This window comes from Amphiura filiformis, chromosome 19 (genome assembly GCF_039555335.1).
Source record: "Amphiura filiformis chromosome 19, Afil_fr2py, whole genome shotgun sequence".
Lineage (NCBI taxonomy): Eukaryota > Metazoa > Echinodermata > Ophiuroidea > Amphilepidida > Amphiuridae > Amphiura > Amphiura filiformis.
Window position 1 is genome coordinate 58,973,908 of NC_092646.1, and position 21,645 is coordinate 58,995,552.

Here is a 21,645-nt window from a genome sequence, read left to right on the forward strand (position 1 = left end):
TTGGAATTTACTACCAGCGCACATGTCGCCAATACGTACCACTCCTTCGGTCATGTTGTGGTACGACCCTTTGTTGTGTATATCACCGTCGCGCACGCCGCGTAGTACTGTGTGTTATGAACATCGTGTATGCGTTCGACTAACAATTCCATCGTAATAATAAAGGGCTGAATCAGCCTTTTATTCAAAATCTCTGATTTTGACAAAACTACAGCACCTACAGTCTTGATTTTTGCAGGCTATATTGGTTTAATAAAGTACAATTTAATCGTGTAAAAAAATGAATTAAAAAAATTCAGTGAGGGCGTCCTCCTCAGCAAATGTTATAATATGGCTTTAAGTAGTCCTTTTTATCTTCCCCACGGATTAGAGGGCTCCTATTATTACACAGCTCCAATTATTACATAGCTCTTAAGTTTACGGAATAGGTCTATTAAACCACTGTTTGGTCATATAGAAACGTGTGTCATTATTAACTAAATTAGAACATTGAGGGGGTATAAAAGCCTAATTTGCATATTTACATATGGTAAATCCTTGTATTGCTTAAACTGCCCATTTACTAAAGGAAAAATTTATAAATGAGATGAAGAACATGAACAAGTAGCCAATTTATGGAACGAGTGAACAATGATTATACAAAATAATATAGCGAAATAATCATTAATAATAATGTAAATGGAGCAAACTTGTCAATTAAAATGTAAAAAATATCAGGTAACATGAATTAATTTAGCTATTTTGGTTTTCAAATTATATAATGTTCCAACAAAACAGTGGTGCTATTATGATATATCGATAGCGTAGAGCTCTTGCAAATCTCAATGCTCAACATGTTAGCCATAGGTTTCAATGAAGACATTTTCTCAAATATTAAGAGCTATCTTAAGAACCACTGCACCAATACTAGGCTTGTTTGTATTCATTTTATTTTAATGCATTTTTATGCTATGGCTGTGGAATCGATCTAGAAACCTCAACTGCTCAGTGCCAGAAGTGGATATTGCAATAGATGCCCTGTGAACATTTGACAATGTGCACAAATTAAATTGTACTCATCTGCACATGACAGCTATATAATTGCACTTACACACTTCTGGCACTGAGCAATCCAACTGTCCCTCTGTCATCTTAAAACTGTCCTCCAGCATGGCTGTCATTTCAATTGTTAGGCAATGGGTTATTGCAAAGGGTTTATTGTGAAACGGACAAATTGTGCGCATTCTCTGTGTTGTCTGCGCGTTCACTTTGTACGTGTAGAATCGCAGCGACCTAACACCGTCACATGAGAGTGGTTTTGAATAGTTAGACGGGCGTACGACCACGGCATATGGGAATCGCAACCTGTCTAATATCATTGATCAACTTACCTGTCAGGACTAGGATCACTATAGCTTCGCACAAACTGTTTAATACAGAACAGAGAATTAAATCTGCAACGAAGAATAAGCGTAAAATATATCATTATTATTAAGATCCGACTATGGGATGAGTTAAACTTGAGATTTTTAGCTATTCTGTCTGGGTCAAACCAAACACTGACTGGACAAGTCATCGTCGATTCACAAGTCACACCTACACACAAAACATTTGCTTAATTTTTTCGCCGTCCAATTTGATTTTGAATGTATAGTGTGTTTTGACCACCTTTGGGAAATTTTCACCAAAAATGGTTGAAAAATCATAAAAAACAAACAATTGAAGTTTATCGATATTCAAAAATAATTTTTTTTTTATTTTCTCTAAAACCGAACATTTTTGTAAAAATTTAACCTCACAGATGGATTTGTCAAATCTTTTCCATTCTAAATATGTATTCTTTGAGACCAACAATTTAGACGCACGAGGCCCAATCGTTTCCATAATTCCAGGGTTAAGGCCAACTTTAAGTAGAGAAATTACATTTTCATGTAAAATGTCCTATTTTGCTTTAATACACGATTTTCAGTGTAACCACTAGCAGGCTATGTTATTATATTCTGTCGGTCGGACATCCGGGCTATCTCTAGTCTCGGGCCCAAACTGCATGTGGCTCACGGTTTGTTGTGAACAACAGAAACCGGCTGTGAAGGAGGCTACATAGCGATGTTGCTGGAGTGGCATTCAATTTCGGAAAAAACGACACTCGACCATGGAATTTAATTTTAAGTTTGTCAGTATATAAACGGTAAATCAAGCAAGTTTCTTTCACTCTGAAGACTTAGAAACGGTTGTTTGATTCCACTGACTATTTGCGATCGAAATTTACATAACACCAATGACAGAAATCATCAACAAAAATCGAATCAGGGACTTGTTTTCACTCGAACATCATCAACCGGAAGTGACGTGACACGGACCGACAGAATATCTATGCTGGTAACAAAGATACACAAAACTGTGAATTTTGATGATTTGTACGATTTTCTGATTGAGCAAATCGCTGAACAGCCTTTAAATAAGGTGAATTAAAGTTTTTGAATTTGGTGGCGAAATACCGTAAAACCCCGTCTACATGCATATAGAGTGCTTCTAATGAAAGCTACATTAATCCAGGCACCATTATGGAGTTGAACAAATAAGTTACGGATCCATGCATATGCAAACAAGTATTATTTTAAGACCAATCTATTGTATTGGTATATTTACGCTTGCTTCGAATTAATTAAGCTTTCATAAAAAACACTATATATGCTTGTAGACGGGGTTTTACGGTAGGTCAAAACCGGTAACTTTTCCGGTATCTGATAACAGTTTTCTTTTTCACCTGGAATTATTGGAGGCTGAAGGGTATTCAAACCCCGCACCCGAATTATCGGGGCGGGGGTGGGGAAGCTGAGCCCCCGCTTACCCCGGTTCTAATAAACACTTACCTCATAGATTGCAGCGATGGACTTGTACAGCCAGCCAAACTTGAATCGGAGACAATTAGCTGAAGCTTAAAAATACTGTTGTTGAGACACAGACGCAATTGTAATAAATTTCGGATGTGATTGGTATAATATATGGTATTCCAGTTTATTTTATTTTATCTTATTTCGTTTCATTTTATTTCATTCTTATTTAACCAGGGTTGACCTTTCAATGCACTTTGTTCTCCCAAGGTGCTCAGCACCAGCATTACTAATAAATATGCATTCCAGTTCAATGAAATTACTTTGTTTCTCATTGGCTCCAAAGTTTGAATAATCATTCACAGTGAAAAATGTTGTTCACCCATTGGCTAATTTCACCAAGCGGGCACTGAACATCTCAATATATTAGAATATTATTTCCAAAATAGATCCAGCCTATGCATGGTTAGTTGACTGTGATAAGTAATAAGGATTAATTTCTTTCGACATCGCTATTTCCTTTTAGGCATTTTTTGTATTGAAAAATAAAAAAATAAAGCAATCCAAGAAGACTGGCCTTGAGCCTTGAGGTGTTTTTTAAAATGAACATTTATAAAGCTTATACAGCTTATAATAATAACTAATAATTTAATAGTATAATAATTAGTGAGATCCGACTAAGTTGAGATAATCCACGGGATTAATGATAATCAGTAATACCTGCATTATAAAATGCAAATGAAGCGAATATTAATAGCTTTATAAAAAAGGACAGAAATATTATTATGCTTATTGGGAGCGATTACCGAATAAAGTGCAACTCTACTAGTCTCATACAAGGCTGCCATACCTCAACCTTAAGGGAAGGGATATGAACGTTTGGACAGTATTTATTGTGGGACATTAGAGCACATCAGACATATCGAATCGCATTCTGAATACGAAGAATGTCCTTCTGATATCAAATAATTTTGACTTTTTGAAATTCGCAATGTAATACACATTTTATGGCAAATCATTAAAAATTGATATTTTTGATATTTAACATTACTCGAAGTAAACTTTATAAATCTGATGATTTATACTTAACGTGTATGTAGGTGGGATGAAATGTCAACGATCAATTGAAAATTTTGACCTTTTGTATTGAAGATATGGATTTTTTTCACAAAACACCAAAAAAATTAGGTCTTTTTGGGAAAAAAATCCATATCTTCAATATGAAAGGTCAAAATTGTCAATTGATCGTCGGCTTTTCTTCCCAGCTACATACACTTTAAGAATATATCATTAGATTTATAAAATTTTCTTCGAGTACTGTTAAATATCAAAATATCATTTTTAATGATTTGCCATAAAATGTGTATTACATTGCGAATTTCAAAAATCAAAATTATTTGATATCAGAAGGACATTCTTCGTATTCAGAATGCAATTCGATATGTCTGATGTGCTCTAATGTCCCACAATAAATACTGTCCAAACGTTCATACCCTTCCCTTAAAGCACTCAAAAATCTTTTATGCGCACATGCTAAAGGCATCTCTTTTCCTTTGGCGTTGTATTCATATATTGATATGGTAGTTAATCCGATTACGACGCCAGCGTATAGAATACTCATATAATGCTGATCACTCGCACCTGTAAGATTAGTGTCTCTGAAAAGAGCGCTATTGTATTCAATCTATGATGAGTGCAACCTGCTTGTAGTGCAGGGCGATATATTAAACAATTGTATTCATATATTGCTATGGTATTTAATCCTGTTACATCATCGTTTCCCTTGCGAATAATTGTACTTTTAGCTATTTCACTAATATTAGATTTTTTTCACATTATTTTTTGTGTCAGTTCCTGAGAACCTTCTAATACAGGTTTGACGATCACGTGACAATTCGAATCATATCGAAAGATCACATGCTCTGAACCCAAAAGTTCGATGAAGCCCTATAAACGAAAGTCCTTTCGTTAGAGAGAGAGAGAGAGAGAGGGGGGGGGGGGGTCAAAATGTCCGATTACGTTTGTAAAGAAGTAGCTAAAACATCGGTCAAAGTTGATCTTTTTTTAAGGATTTAATATATAATTGTAAAATGTTCGTATTTTCTGAAGTACGATTTTGACATTTTACAGTGGTTGTTTCAAAATGATTTCAAATATATATAGAGTGCAGCACTCGCAATCTGCAACTTCAAAGTTCATTTTTTAAAGCAGCTGTCCCGCACCTTAAATCTTTTTTTATTTGAGAATCCAGCAAGTCCTATTTTTTTATGAAGAAAAATATTTCAAAATAAAATAGAATTATTGTTTCATAAACGTGATCAATATGTCAATTTTTTCCTCTGGTCATAAGGAACAAAAAAGTCAGTGGTCGCATATATGTAGGATCATTGGTTAATGAGATATAGTCACTTTTTTTTTATACGTTGTGCACTTAACCCTCTTTTTTTTACTTCTGGATATCGTTTGGAGTCAAATGATTTTTCATTTTAAAGCTTATGATATACCGTAGAAACCCGTCTATAAGGAATAGAAGCGACTGTGATGATAGCATATTTCACGCTAGCGCCCTCCACAATATTATATCATTATGGAATTTGAGCAAATCATTTACCGACACAAGCAGGTATACAATGTATTATTTTATCTTTATTTCGCATCTCACGAGCATAGCTCACTTGGCAAGGCATAAGACTTTGGTTCTTTAGATCGGAAGATGGTGAGTTCGAGCCTCATTACGGTCACACAAACTTTTATAAACAAAATATTGTTCAAACTTTTCATTTATATTTTCTTGCATTTTCTAAAGACTCCTTTCGTGATCATTTTTTTTTTTCATATTTAGTTTAATTTATTCTATTGTTTTTCTTTTATTGTTTCTTTTCTTTGTCTTTTTTTTCTTGTTTAATTTTATTTTTTCTTTATTTTTCTTTGATTCATATAATATTGGCAGGATAAGGAGAGGAGCGAACTAAAGACCCATTCAGTGATTTGCTCATCCGGACGATCGTAAAAATCATCAAAATTCACCTTTGTCATTGTCATAAATGTGGTAACATAGCCTGCTAGTGGTTCAGCAGAAAACCGTGTGACACATAATATACATTTGGCTACATTTTATTATACGATAAATACGAATTTATTAAACATGGTAACAAATATTCTCTAGCAGATCGGTTATACGATGGAACTGGTAGGCATAGGCCTATTATAAATTCGGGATATTAAATATCTTCCTGACGAGACAGATCTGCGCATGTGGTCAAAGACGATTCCTTACTAGCCACAGACCGTCCGCTGGAATTAGTTGAACATGAACCATTCGCTATGGCTGTTGGTCGGACCAGAGAGTTGATATTCTTGAGAGGGCACTCTATTCACGTGGTTTCTTTTCCAACGCTAAAAGATCACGAATTTTGGTGGTTTGCAAATAAAAAGTGTCCGCACTATCGATTGATTACGTAACTGTTATGAATAATTTATTAGGTTTTTCAATGCAATCGCCTCGACCCATTATCAGTATTATCAAAGTACTTGGAATAGCAATCCGGTGAGTTCACCGAACTACGCCCTAATACTGATGGCGTTTTAATGGCGTTTAATGGCGCTAATCCTCTCCATACACAGATGAACAAATACAATAGATGAAGGTCAACACGTATGACCTCCTATGTGACATGTTATATGTGATGTACAAAAACCTGAATATCATAAAGATCAGTATTCGTTTGTGCATATGAACTGCACATTTACGTTGCTAGATATTACTCATTATATATAATGACAAATATTGGTATTATGACAATACGGTATATACATTGTATATAAAACGACTAATAGATCCTACTATCATGGCGTCAGGTCAATGTTCATCATACCCCGTATGTTTCTTAAAATTCATTCATATTTGAGACAAATTGCTGTGCCAATTTTACTGGTGCACAAGTATATCCGTGTTTTTTTAATTTTCATTTCCTTTTAATGAAAGAATTAAGGTTTTCCACTGCACGGTGGCCACAAGGGTGATACTAATTTTAATGCTATATTTTCAAAACGAATACGTGCTCCCGGTTGGCTCTATAGCGATTTCACAGAAAAGGTATTTCTAGTGCAATGCAGCGTCGGACTCTAGCTGAGAGCGTAGCCTAAGTCATTCCGGACTCCAAAAGGGCTCTCCATACACAAATGAACAAACACAAAGGAGGGTAGTCTCCTCCGTGACCGGCTTGATTTCGATGGAGCGGAACCAAATTGGCTGCGGAGGAGACGGGTCATTTTTCCATGCAAATTTTTCAGTGTCAGCCGCCTGGTCGGACCTCTCATCTCTCCACATCGATTGTGACCTATAATCCCCGACATTGCCCTTATGAACTCACATCCTCCTGTTTTATTCAATACGCTGGCGAAGTTACGTAATAATCGGATTAACTACCATAGCAATAGGTGAAAACAATTTTGAATATACCGCGTTATACACTGATACGTCCAGGCGGTACCTCTTCATTGAACCATATCATGCTGCACCTGTAAGATCTTTGAAAAGACCAGTATTGTATTCAATCTATGATTGCAGACATACACAGTACAGGTGATGAGTGTAACCTGCTTGTAGCGCAGCGCGATATGTTCAAAATTGTTTTCACCTATTGCTATGGTAATTAATCCGATTAATTACGCAACTTCACCAGCGTATAATGGCCGAATAAATTCTGACCATCACTTGGCTTGTTGGATTCGTCTATGCTACAATTCGCTGTCGAAGTGACGTAATAATCGCAATAACTACCATCAAGCAGATTGCACTAATCACCCGCGTATGTCACCAAACATAGATTGAATACCACTCTTTACATAAATACTAATCTTACATGGCGAGTGATTAGCATTTCTTTGACAACTATGGTTTAATGCATAGGTGCCACGTGAACGATGAAGTGCAGGGCTATATATTCGAAATTGTATTCATCAATTGCTATGGTAGTTAATCCGATTAATTACGTCACATCGACAGCGAATAGCCTATAGTATGGGTTCAAGTGGAACAAAAAATAGTGTATGTCCATTGCTAGCTATGGTAATTAATCATGTTAGTGTTTACATCACTACTTCGGTGAAGACAAGAGAAGTGTGCCTTTTCTACCAACGCCTGTGATATAACAGGTGCAAGCGAAACAAAATTGAATGACCAGAATAGTTTCTTTTGTCAGATGAATTGATTGAAGTTTTTGAAGACACTCTATTCTTGATGGGACAATAGATTCAAATATGGAATAATTATTATTCCTCATCTATTTTTTTTTATTGAAAAACTGCAATTGTGGCAACAGAACAATATTTATTTTGATTTCATTTCAAGTAGAAACAAAATCGTGCTTAAGCCAAAAACGCACCCTACCTACCATTCCTCAAGAATTGGGATGGCACAAAGGTGCAACATAGGTTTTTATTGCAAAGACGAGGACAGACAAGTAGTTACAACACATCTGTCTAACCGTGGGTTTCGCTATTATTTAGAATAAATGCTTTTACTAGTTTCTATAAAACCACAAAATTACTAAAAAAAACTATATAAAAAACAAAAAACAAAAAACAAAACAAAACCTAAAATTAAAAGTAGAAAGGTAGATTTGAAGAAAGATAAAAAGAACATGTCAAAAAGTTAAAATTAAACGAGAATGAAAAAACGGAACCGGTGCCCGGACCATGCTCTCTTCAGCATGTCTTCAGTTCCAAAGTCTGACGCTCTATCAATTGAGCTATACGATCCTGATATACGAAACAGTCGTTATTATGTCAATACAATTGACGTTGGTGTTAAAACATACTTAGATGGAATGCATAGCCACCCAGTGCCAGTATATATTTGCTCAAACTCCAAATACAACAAGCAACCAATTTTATTGAGGGCGTTTCTTAGGTATATCCTTGTAGACGGGGTTTTACGGTATATTTTCTAAACACGAAATGAAACAAAATTGACCGTGAGCCGACTTTACAGCTGTTTCGTGGTGGACGGTCACATATATTCATTAACATATTAAATCGTTTATCCCTCAGGTCAATATCGAATTAGGTTTGTGACTGACTTAGCTTGGGACCAATTGGCATATGGCCAAGTCAACTGTGGCCGAATTGGTTTGGGTCCGAATCGACCTGCTTCCATGCTGATAGCAGAAAATGGCGAAAAATTACGTACTTTTACAAGGCAAAAAGCAACTTTTCTTCGCCAAAGAAAGTTTCCTACTATCAAGACCTAACTTTTGAGATGGTTTGTATGTTTTAAGGTGCAAAAATAACAATAAGGCGCCTGGTTATACCGCCCATGATGAAGTCATGTCTACAGTAGAATTCACCACGACCTTTGCAGGACTTAAACCCCATTAAAAGCTATTAAACCAAGATAACACTCATTGAAAACAGCTCAACTATGTTAAATCAGATCTTCTCTGCACTGCAAAAACAAGTGTTAATACATTAACACTATTTGAGCAATACTTTTTAAACATGTTAAACCGTTAATGTGTTAAAATATTAACATTTGTGTTAAAATATTAACAATTATGTGTTAAAATATTAACACTTTTACACTTTTATTAACACATTAACACTATGATTAAATGAGGATGTTCATTTTTAAATGCTTTAACACGTTAACACCACTTTCCAAAAACAAATGTTAATATATTAAGTGTTACTTTTTAAACACGTTAAACCATTAATGTGTTCAAATATTAACATTTGTGTTTATATTTTAACACACAATTGTTAATATATTAACATAAATGTTAATATATTAACGGTTTTTAAAACATGTTTAAAAAGTGTTGCTCAAATAGTGTTAATCTATTAACACTTGTTTTTGCAGTGTGGTTAAATCCACACATGTTTCTGTTTTACCTGTGCAATATGAGCAATGAGCTGGTATTATTGTTTCAGTTGGGTGAACGGTTATAAACAAACGCAAGGTAACAATACTGTGTGGGCCTTTGTTTACGAAATGAGACAATAGTCTGCAGATTGTTAACCAGCATTCTTGAAAATGAGAAACATAATGGTTGCAGACTTTTAAAAGGGCTGGGGTATGAACGTTTGGACAGTATTTATTTTGGGACATCAGAGCACATCAGACATATCGAATTGCATTCTGAATACGAAGAATGTCATTCTGATATCAAATAATTTTGATTTTTGAAATTCGCAATTTAATACACATTTTATGGCAAATCATTAAAAATTGATATTTTTGATATTTAACAGTACTCGAAGTAAACTTTATAAATCTGATGATTTATACTTAAAGTGTATGTAGGTGGGAAGAAAAGCCGACGATCAATTGACAATTTTGACCTTCCGTATTGAAGATATGAATTTTTTTCCCAAAAACACCAAAAAAAATCAGGTCTTTTTGGGAAAAAAATCCATATCTTCAATATGAAAGGTCAAAATTTTCAATTGACCGTCGGCTTTTCCTCCCTGCTACACACACTTTAAGAATATATCATTAGATTTATATAATTTACTTCGAGGACTGTTATATATCAAAAATTTGAAAAATATCAAATTTTTATAATTTGTCATAAAATTTGTATTATATTGTGATTTTCAAAAATGAAAATTATTTGATATCAGAAAGACATGCTTCGTATTCAGAATGCAATTCGATAGGTCCGAGGTGCTCTCATGTCCCACAAAAAAATACTGTCGAAACGCAATTTAAACGCTCATTTTAGATCCCTTAACACGGTTTGGAAATAATTTCTTCATATTTTTTGGTGTTATCTGTCGTTTACATATCCTTCCTAAAACACCAAAGTGCGAATATTTCCGAACACCTAAATTAGCTAAAAATTTAAGACATGTTACAAAACTATATTTTCTAGAATTTCAGAGAGAACTTTAAATATTGGCCGGTTATTTTTCACACAGTGACGTTACCCAGCAAACACAAAAACGTTTTAAAAACGTTTTAAATAAGTTATATTTTGGCTTTTGGTTTAGGTAAAAACCTTTTAATAACATAAAAATGTCGGGTTATATAAAGGTCATGATAACGTTTTAAAACGTTTTGTATGAAAACACACTACAACAATATTTTTAAATGTTTTCAAAAATGTTATTGTAAACTATTTTTGCAAACATTTTTGCCAAATATTGTGTCAATACTTAAATAACATTATGTTAAAATATTTGAACCCAGCAAACACAGAAATGTTCTTAAAATGTTTTTTCAAAACCTTTTAATAACGTTTAAATGTCGGGTTATATAAAACGTTTTTAAAACGTTATTGAAAATATTTTAGGCAAACATTTTTCGCAAAATATTTTTTCAACCCCAAAATAACATTCTGTTTAGAATGTTTTGTATCAAGTTTTCAAGAATGTTTTTGGAATGTTATTAAAACTTTTTATACCCTTTATATAACCCGACATTTAACCGTTTTCTGTAAAACATTTTTGTTTGCTGAGCAGTAGATTATCAAAAAATGTTTTTTAAGGTTATGAAAACGTTTTATACTCTTAATATACCCTTTATATAACCCGACATTTAAACGTTTTCTGACAACCTTTTATAACCTTTTGCGAATGATGTCGAAAACGTTTTGTGTTTGCTGGGTAACTAGGCAATGCCCTATTACCTATAACATACACTAAAACACCAAAGTGCGAGTATTTCCAAACACCTAAATTAGCTAAAAATTTAGGACATGTTACAAAACTATATTTTCTAGAATTTCAGAGAGTACTAATATTGGCCGGTTATTTTTCACACAGTGACGTTAACTAGGCAATGCCCATAATTATACCTATAACATGCACTGTTTGTAGAGGTCACGCGTCAATGGTGAGAGTACTGTGAATTATGTATAGGAAAATGGACAGTAACTGCAGTAGCCTATATGCGCGTTCAACAAGTTATCATCACGACACTTGTAAGGCTTTTTTAGCCTGGCTTGAGCATTTTGTTTGAGCCTGGTCCCATCAGGACCCAAGCGTGTCTCCACACGGAGCGACCGTTTAAACAAACAAACAAACAAACAAACGAGTTTGTTTTGACAGATGACGTCAGACGCAATCTCTGTCTTGATAATATCGAATGATAGAATTCGCCATCTTCGTCCTGTGAAAAAAATTGAAGAATAGAAGGCTGACGTTGCGCCAAAACACGTAGGCCTATGTAAGTGTATAATTAGGCATATTTAATAATAAATGAACTACCACTAAATGTTCTTGTCAGTACTGCAGTGCAAAACTTCTCTTTAACATTACATTCAAATAATAATTACATTGTAAATTGGAACTGACACCAATTTTCATCTAACTCATGAACAAAGTGGATATGATTAAATTTTCCTGATTAAAAAACTCGGTCGAGTTTTCCCAAAGTTTAAAAAATAACGGTTAGTTAAAAATAGGAAAAGTGAAATTTAGCAAGGCGACCGAGGTTTTTTTACCCGAAATAGAGTTCCACTTCCAATCTAATGAAATCCGCTATTGTATTTTATTCATAAATGGTAATGCAGGAATCGCAGAAATCGCTGAGGTACACATTTATTAATTGACTCTCCCGCCGGCATCGCAATTATTAACATTAAAATGATCCAATACTTTTATAATTATAGACTAATATGTGATTTTTATATTATATTTGCAAATTGCAATTATGAAAACTAAAAACTTTAAGATTGAAAATATATTCATCATTAAAATACATACGCAAAAACACCCTCTCATCTATGATTCACAAGACCTGCTTCCAATGTACGAAGCAAGAACAGCATAGTCGGAGGCAAGGTTCATTATTGATCGGAGATTATATACATTCCGTAATAATTCAAAATAAAATGGACGACCCCCCCCAAAAGCCCCAAAACAACAACCCCCACCAAAAAAAACACACCAAAAAACAACAACAAACAAACCAAAAAGTATAATAATTTCCGAAATCATTTGTTTTATTTTCTTCTTTCAATCATACTTTTATTCATGTTCATTTATTCGTCAATATTAAAATTATATTAACAACATACAAAAAGTAATTGCTTGAATGAGCTTGAATAATTTCAACGCAGTTTTGTTTGCGGTAGTTTGCTTTTTTTTTAACACCAAAAGCCGGGAGGGCATCTAGAGGGCTTATAATTGATTAGTTTACAGATGTCGTGACTTATTATTTTACAGAGCAAGGTTATTTTGTCTATTTGATCTTGAGTTAGATTTGTTTGTTTAAAATCCCTTTCCACGTCAGCTTGGCGGTGATCTCCTCGTTGTTCGAGACCCGCATCAGCTCGGTGGAGGAGTTCACGCAGAAACAAAGTAGCCGCATCTTCTTCTGCAGGCCGGGCCATGGTAAGCAACGGTGAAAACACCAAAATGAGAATCACAAAACAAATCTTGTCCATGATCTGTTGATATAAAACAAAATAAAACCAGGTAATTAGTTACTTGTATCTTGAGTGTAGTCACTTTCTAGATTTTGCAACACCCTTATAAAAACCCCCTCAGCACTACATGCAGATCTAACATTGCCTCTGATTGGTTAATTATATGATATTTTCACTTTAATCAACAATCAAAATGGAGTTTTTGAATTTTTTTCCGTGAGGAAATTATTCTAACAATATTGCTGATTGGTCCAATTGATAATGAAAACTTGTTTTGGACCAATAGGCAGGGAGTTCTCATGGGGTTGATATGTTTATTTCCACATACACTTCTAGTGCCCGTTTCTATTCATCGTTATGTATTCTTCTCCCGTACATTATTTTCACGAACTACCCTTCATAGCCCAAATTATATAAACCTGCACGCTAAACAATGCATTATCTAATAATAATAATAATAATAATAATGAGAGATTTAATATAGCGCCCAACGCAAATAGCCTCTGGAGCTCTCTGGGCGCTTTACAAAACATAAAACCTAGGGAACAAAAAATTTAAAAACAATATATAGCCTAACTTAAACATACTATTACACATACACAATATTGCAAGAAAATGACCGGGTACATTGCACAAGATTGGAAGCACACAGCAACTCTTAGGTGGGGAGCCGAGCCGGGAGAAGAAAACAGAGCAAAAACAAGGAGCCGGCAAGACGCAGACCAGTCCACCACCCTGAGTCACTATGCAACTCCAATCAAGTACAAATAATAATGGCAACAACCACAATGCATTAACAAAATTAAATAAGTTAAAAACAAGAATCAAATCAAAAGCAAAATGATTCCAAGAGTCAGATCATGCAGTGCTCCGCAGCCGGAGGCACAGAAGAGAACTCAACAAAAGGAAACGGAGAACTACATAATCCAACCATGAGAAAAATACAGGGCGGCATAATGGCAAAACCATCAGATTTTATACGAGTTTGATCCAAGGCACAATAATTAAAAATATAAATATTATATCAGCTAACAAGTACAATAAATATTATAATACAGATCTAAAAGCATAATAACTTAACATACTATTACACATACACACTATTGCAAGGCAAACGATTACATGGTTGTACAAGATTGGAATCACACAGCAACTCAAAGTGGGGAACCAAGCCGGGAGGAAACAGAGCGGACGCAAGGTACCGGCAAAACGCAGAACACTCCACCACCCTGAGCTACTATGCAAGTCCAATCAAGTACTGGTACAAGAAGAGGCATTAAAGAACCAAAACAAATATGCATGTCAAACACAGTGAATCTAAAACTCGCACGCTAAACAACAGAAACTAGGTAATACGTGCACGCTCAAATACTAGAAATACTACTTTCACATAACTATATAGTAGAGTTAGGTGGCGCTTTCGACACAGAGGTCACATAACTATATAATTGTATGTTCGATATATATACCATCAAAAAAGTACGAATATACATTCTGTGGTGTTAAAATGGTATAGTTACAAACGGTGTTCTACTTTGCAAATATCATTGTCATAAATTATGATTAATGACCTCAAATAAATCAAACATCAAATGAGAATAATCGAGCTTCTAAACAGGTAGATCATAATTATACAAGATGACACCATTGCAAAATATTCAGCATTTTACAAATGAAATACATGTAGGCCTATATCTAAAATAGCGCATAATATCATGATCATGCTTTATAATACTGAACAAATTGTAAAATCCCAATGTCGTGTGTAAGTAGATTTTAAAAGTTCAAATTATAGAGATATAAAGTCCAGTTGATATTGATATGTTTTTTCTCTCATCTCAATTCACCGTAGTACTAGTCGGACATCTAAATCGAACTAGTTCAGTGCTTTCTGTGTTCGAAACCACGATATTAAATGATCACAACATAAAGTCAAAAGTTCATCTGTGTTGGTATAAATCATGATTTTGATTTAAACCTTTGATCCAAACACAAGGAAATAATTCCTACCTCGGAATTTTCAGATGGTACTCCATCTTTCATCAGAGGATGTTTAAAAACATTCCCACAACCCAATGGGGTTTCTGACCTTGTATGTCTGGCTTTTGTACACATGTGGTACAGTTGATCATACCTTGCATTGGGATTGTGTGAAAATATCTGGTGTTTTCATCCTATTATTTAACATTCAAAACATCGAGACTTAGGAATAAAATTAATGCAGTGGGACAATATGAATGTTTCCTGTAAGAAAATTAAATATCAGTCCTAAGTCTCAACTATTAGCTCGTTGGCTGCAGTTTTAAAATGACCATTTTGTGTGTGTGGCAATGGGGACTTTGCCTTTAAAATTAGGTTATATTGATCAAATTTCCCAATCATAGTGCATTGTAGGAATGCCTTTAAGCCTCCTCTGATCTTTCATCAACAAGTGAGTGACTGTATCAGGTCGTGATTTTCTTGACCTTTGACCTGATAACGGACTCGTAGACCCCTGCTTTTTAAGCTCGGGGGCCGGTTCAAGCTTTCAGGAGTCTACGAGTCTGTTATCAGGTCAAAGGTCAAGAAAAATCACGACCTGATACAGTCACTCACTCGCTGATGAAAGATGGAGTACCGTCTGAAAATTCCGAGGTAGGAATTATTTCCTTGTGTTTGGATCAACAGTTTAAATCAAAATCATAAAGTCAATTGGTTACAAACCATGCGTGAATAAGTTACTAAAGTATGACGTATGGCGCAATCGATACCATTGATAGCTAACTTGTACAGGGGTTGATTTTCTGACGGTGTTTTTAAAATGTAAGATATTTTCCCTAATATTAAAACTAATATAATGAATGCAGCAATTAATATTGCCTATTGTTTTAATACACTCAAAAGTGTATGACGGATAATGTACTCGTGCAAATGCATTCGTCAAGATAATTGCACTTGCCATGGAGTTATTGCATTTAGCTCTCGAGCCTATCGGCTCTCGAGCTAAATGCAATAACTCCACGGCGCGTGCGATTATCTTGACGAATGCATTGCACTCAGTTCATTATCCTTATCATACTTAGCACTCGACAATCTCGTATTATCCACCCGTAATAGACAAGGGTTGTGCAACGGGGGGTGGGGGACCAAACGGCATGTCAAAAATGGATTGCCACACCTGGCGACTATTGTAGGCATTACATGCCCCCAACTAACAACCCAACCCCACCAGCTCCCCATTTCCTGCCACGATTACGTGCGGCGCGCGTGATAATTGCACAAATTAATATCACTAATTTGGATATAATTAATCTTTTGTGCGTAATTATAGAGGGCCAGGGGATTCACTCTATCATTAAAATATTTGAAGAAATCAAAAAGCCCTAGGAATAAAAAATGGTAGTGTAATTCACGACAGATACAATTTCTTTTAATGACAAATTTATTTTTGTAATCGATCAAAAAACAAATGTTTTATACCAATTTTTAATTTAGCCTGAATCCGTAAATATGGCACCTCTCGCCCTTTTAAAAGTCAAGGCTGTTTTACCATTATGCAGCGAACCATTATTGAAGCTTACATACATGTTAAAAAAAAAACTATAGGGAAAGAATGAGGCCATTATACTGTTGAAATATCTTTTGTTGATTCGAATGACCCCATTTAAGGTTAAAATACCAAAAACCAAAACAAAACATTGCGACATAGATATATCCCGACTTATGCAATTTCATCATCGTATCAGTGTATTTATTATTTGTTTGAGACCTTTTGCAAACGTTCGTGCTATTTATGCATAAAACGGCCAATCTATCTTTACAAAATGCAAACAAAAGCCTAAAGATCAGTGAAGATAGCATTATGGGCTTTATGTTTTATTATTACACTTCTCTGTTCAACTGCCTCCGTGGTCCAGCGGTAGAGATCTGGACTCGTAAACAAAGAAGTTTCGAATCGCTGATTCGAGTCCTATCGAAGGGCCAGGGCCTGATTTACCAATGGGCAAGATGGGCCCGGGCCCAGGGCACCCAAAATCTGGGGGCCTCCAAAATTGCCCTATGCATGTTCCTTTTCAGCCCGAAAACACCATGTTTTGGACCAAAATATGATAAAATTGTCTTCAAATTTTTTTCGCGCGCTTCTAGCGCAAATGTCATAAATAAATCGGAACAAAACATGTAAAAAAAACTGTAATGCGTCTGTCACCGGTGTCAATCCTAATATAGTAGGCTCCCGACATTAAACCCAAAACTTGGCCCAGGGCCCCCCAAAAGGTAAATCCGGCCCTGCGAAGGGCGTTTTAAAAGGTTCCTAATATTATTGATCAACTTACCTAGGTAGAACTCGGATCACTATAACGTCACACAAACTGTTTAATACTGAACAGGGAATTAAATCTGGAACGAAAAATAAGAGTACAATACTTCAATTATTATGATACAACTATGGGATGAGTTTAACTTGAGATATTCCAGTTGAAATCCTACACCATTCTCTACAGGGGAGGCGTTTTAAGGTAATTTGACTAAATATGATTTCTAGCTCAAGGTCTAGCCCTTCAGATTGGTTGGGTTTAAAGGGCATATCTAATGCAAAAACTCCATTCAAAGAAAATAATTATTACATTACAAGTTGACACTTGACGAGCACTAGAAAACTCTTTTGATGTTCTTTGATGTATGTAAAGAGCGGTCTTCACTAAGTTGGGCATTTTATTAATATATAATAAAAAGCGGTTTGATTTTATCCATATGTGTAAAAACATGATACTTGATTCAGTGTTGTTTTCTGATAGAAACACCAGTAAACGTTATGTGCATTGACAGTGTTGGCAGTCCATTCTCTCAAAGCTGGCCCTGTTCATAGTTTTACGCACTGTAGTTTCTAGGTCAAATCGAAGGAACTCACGGCTAACAGTTGGTTTTTGCGGAATATTTTCTCAAAAAAGGAGTCATTTTCATTGTCCTTATAATATAAGCTTGCCAATGATATCATGTTGTCCGAGCAAAACATATGACCTTTAAAGTTTTTGGACAGACCTGATTTTTTTACCGTTCTCCCACTTCAACATTTTCTTATTATTGCGATGCTTTATAATAAGGTCGTGGCGTGCACCAGGTATGTGCCAATACTAATCATTTTGAAATTCTTTATAGTTACACGAATAATAAAAGTATTGATCAACTTACCTGGGACTATCAGGACCGACTATGATCACTATGACGTCACACAAAGGGTTAATGCAGACAAGCAGAGAATAAATCTGGAACGAAGGGTAAGGGTAAAAGCAATCAATTATTATGTTCAACTATAATGAGATGAGTCAAAATTGGGCTATTCCAGTTGAAATCCATACACCTCTATGGACGGCATGATCTTAATTTCCCACACAGGGGGTGTAGGCTCGATTTATAAATAGGGTCCATGTGTGGAATATTAAGGTTTTGTTATCCATAGGGGGTCTATGGGTGTCAAATGGAACAGCACATCATCTGTTCCCTACTTGATAAAAAAAATTCTAAACAATATACCAGTACTGACATCTTTTTTTTCGCCGGCCCGCATATTGGACTGGTGTTTTTTACTTGGATAAAAAAGTTACAGCCTCAGCTCCATGCCTAAACTAATTTTTATGACACAATTATTTGTGGTATATTTGAATATACAGACAACAAAGAATTAATGTACCAGTCATTTTCACCCTGTATATTATCCTAATCAAAGACAGATAAGTCAGAATTAGAGCAAGTAGCATCCTTTAGCTGGGATCAAATATCTCATTCGTTGAAACTCGGTGATCCAAAATCCCAAGGAAAATTTTCTAACTCAAGCGAATGATCCCATAATTTATTGAACGGACTATAATTTGATTTATTTGACCGAGTAAAAAATATTTAAAAATGTTACTATATGAGTAGTATTTGATTAAGAATATGCCTTTGATCAATTTCAGAGTAGAGCATTTTTAACAAAACTTAATCCGCGACTCAAGTCAATATACAAGTTATAATCTTCAAAGCTGAGCTTTCTACACCATTTTTATTATCATGTTATAGCAGCATGCTAACATAGTCTGCTAGTGGTTAAGCTGAAAGCCATGAATTAAGGGCAGACGAGGTATTGTTGGTCGAAGCAACCTAAAAATCGATTTTCATTATCTAGTTCAATATATTATTGAAAAGTTCATTCTACAAATCGTATACTTTGCAAATTTATTGTTGTTAATGAGTTATGTACGTTTTACAAAAGTGTTGTTGTTTCAGCCCTCTTTATAACGTAACTCAAGAACCGCAGCAACTTTAAAAGTATATCTGTGATATTTTAATTCTTCTACACGCTCGCTATGAATTGAGCAATGCAGTTCTTGCCAAAGCTCACTACCATTCGTAATATGCTGTAAACTACCAAATCACAACAGTTTAAAATAATTAATAACCTTAAACTCAAAGTCGGACACAATATTTTGTTGAAGGCTAAAGGGTATTCAACCCCCGCATCCGAATTATTGAAGGGATGGAGTGGCTAAGCCCCCACCCACCCGTTCACAGGCCTACACTCATAGAAATTGTTCGTTGGTATTACTCAGTAAGTTGATGTAAGTCGTTGCGTCAACTCTCCGAGTAATGCCAACGCGTACAATTTTGAGTAACGCTGACTCGATATCATTATGTTGGTCGCACTCATTTGCACTTACTTTATTGAGTTGTTACAACTCAGAAAATGAAACTAGCCTAGGTTAGCATAATTTTCTAGAGGTGTGCTATAGTATACAAAATTTTGCACTGATTACAAAAATAAATATTTGAATACTGCTAATTGTGCAGAAATTGATCCAATTATGTGAATTAAGTAACAAAGTACCAAATTGGAATAACTCAAAACAATAAGTACCAGTAACTTAATATGAACGAGTTACATCAACTTACATGTTGAGTTACAATAACTCAACTAATTGGTTCTTTGAACCTTGTTTATTTTTCTAAGTTCCCTGAACTTGAATTCAGAAGTTGGCATTACTTAAAAAGTTGACGCAACGACTTACATCAACTTTTTAAGTAATGCCAACAAAGTTGATTAGTTGACGGAACTTTTGAGCTTTTTCAGCATTTTTAAGTTCGGATAACTAAAATAAATTTTGTTTTGGCAACCTTTACACTATTTTTGAGTTGTCCAAACTTACTCCTTTTGAATTGCGCCAACAAGGCGAACAAGTCATTTCTATGAGTGTAGCTTTTGCAAACACTTACCTGATGGATTGCAGCGATGGACTTCAATCTTGAATCGGAGACAATTAGCTGGGCCACAGATGCTACTGTAATACATTTGGGATGTAATTGGATTGCTATATATAACATATTCCAGTCTAGCATTTGTTATGCATTCCAGTTCTATGACATTACTTTGTTTCTCATTGGCTCCAAAGTTTGATTAATCACTCACGGTCAAAACGTTGTCCAACCATTGGCTAATTTCACCAAACGGTCACTGCACATCTCAATATAGGTTGCCTGATTACTCACAGGTGGAAATTGTGTCCTCCCATTGGCTGATGCAACCAAACGAGCATGAAAGCTTTAAGTTACTTAATTGATGTCTAGAAACAACCTTGCCGCAATCACCGAGTCCCAGGGCTGGATTTATCTATTACTGGTCCCTGGACATAACAGCAAAATAATTGCCCCTCCGCTCTTCGGATCGAAGTGTTACACCCATTGTAAACTAAGTTTTTCATCAAAGTACATTATGAACCATTTACCTTTGCCCCCCCCCCTCTCCCAACAAAACACAGATTCCGACAAATTAGGTTACAACACAAGAGCCATGCGGTCTTACATCAGTTCAACCAAGGATATTTTGTGCACCTAAAATGCAGCACATTACAGGCCATAAGACTAGATGTAGGAAACCTACAACAATCTGCGGCTTAAGGGCTGGGGTATGAACGTTTGGACAGTATTTATTGTGGGACATTAGGGCACATCAGACATATCAATTGCATTCTGAATACGAAGAATGTCATTCTGATATCAAATAATTTTGATTTTTGAAATTCGCAATTTAATACACATTTTATGGCAAATCATTAAAATTGATATTTTGATATTTAACAGTACTTGAAGTAAACTTTATAAATCTGATGATTTATACTTAAAAGTGTATGTAGGTGGGATGAAAAGCCGTCGATCAATTGAAAATTTTGACCTTTCGTATTGATGATATGGATTTTTTGTCCCAAAACACCTATTTTTTTTGGTCTTTTGGGAAAAAATCCATATCTTCAATATGAAAGGTCAAAATTTTCAATTGACTGTCGGCTTTTCCTCCCTGCTACATATACTTTAAGAATATGTCATTAGATTTATATAATTACTTCGAGGACTGTTATATATCAAAATTTGAAAAATATCAAATTTTTATAATTTGTCATAAAATTTGTATTATATTGTGATTTTCAAAAATGAATTATTTGATATCA

At 35.0% G+C, this 21,645-nt stretch overlaps 1 long non-coding RNA gene across 1 annotated transcript; it reads right to left on the bottom strand.

The window, feature by feature from the left end:
- Window positions 1-12,762: 12,762 nt before the first annotated feature.
- Window positions 12,763-18,433, bottom strand: LOC140140836 (uncharacterized). Its single transcript, XR_011857304.1, has 3 exons — window positions 18,359-18,433; window positions 17,503-17,566; window positions 12,763-13,210 (listed from the first exon to the last, which is right to left on the bottom strand). It is a non-coding gene; the product is annotated as an uncharacterized lncRNA (long non-coding RNA).
- Window positions 18,434-21,645: the final 3,212 nt, after the last annotated feature.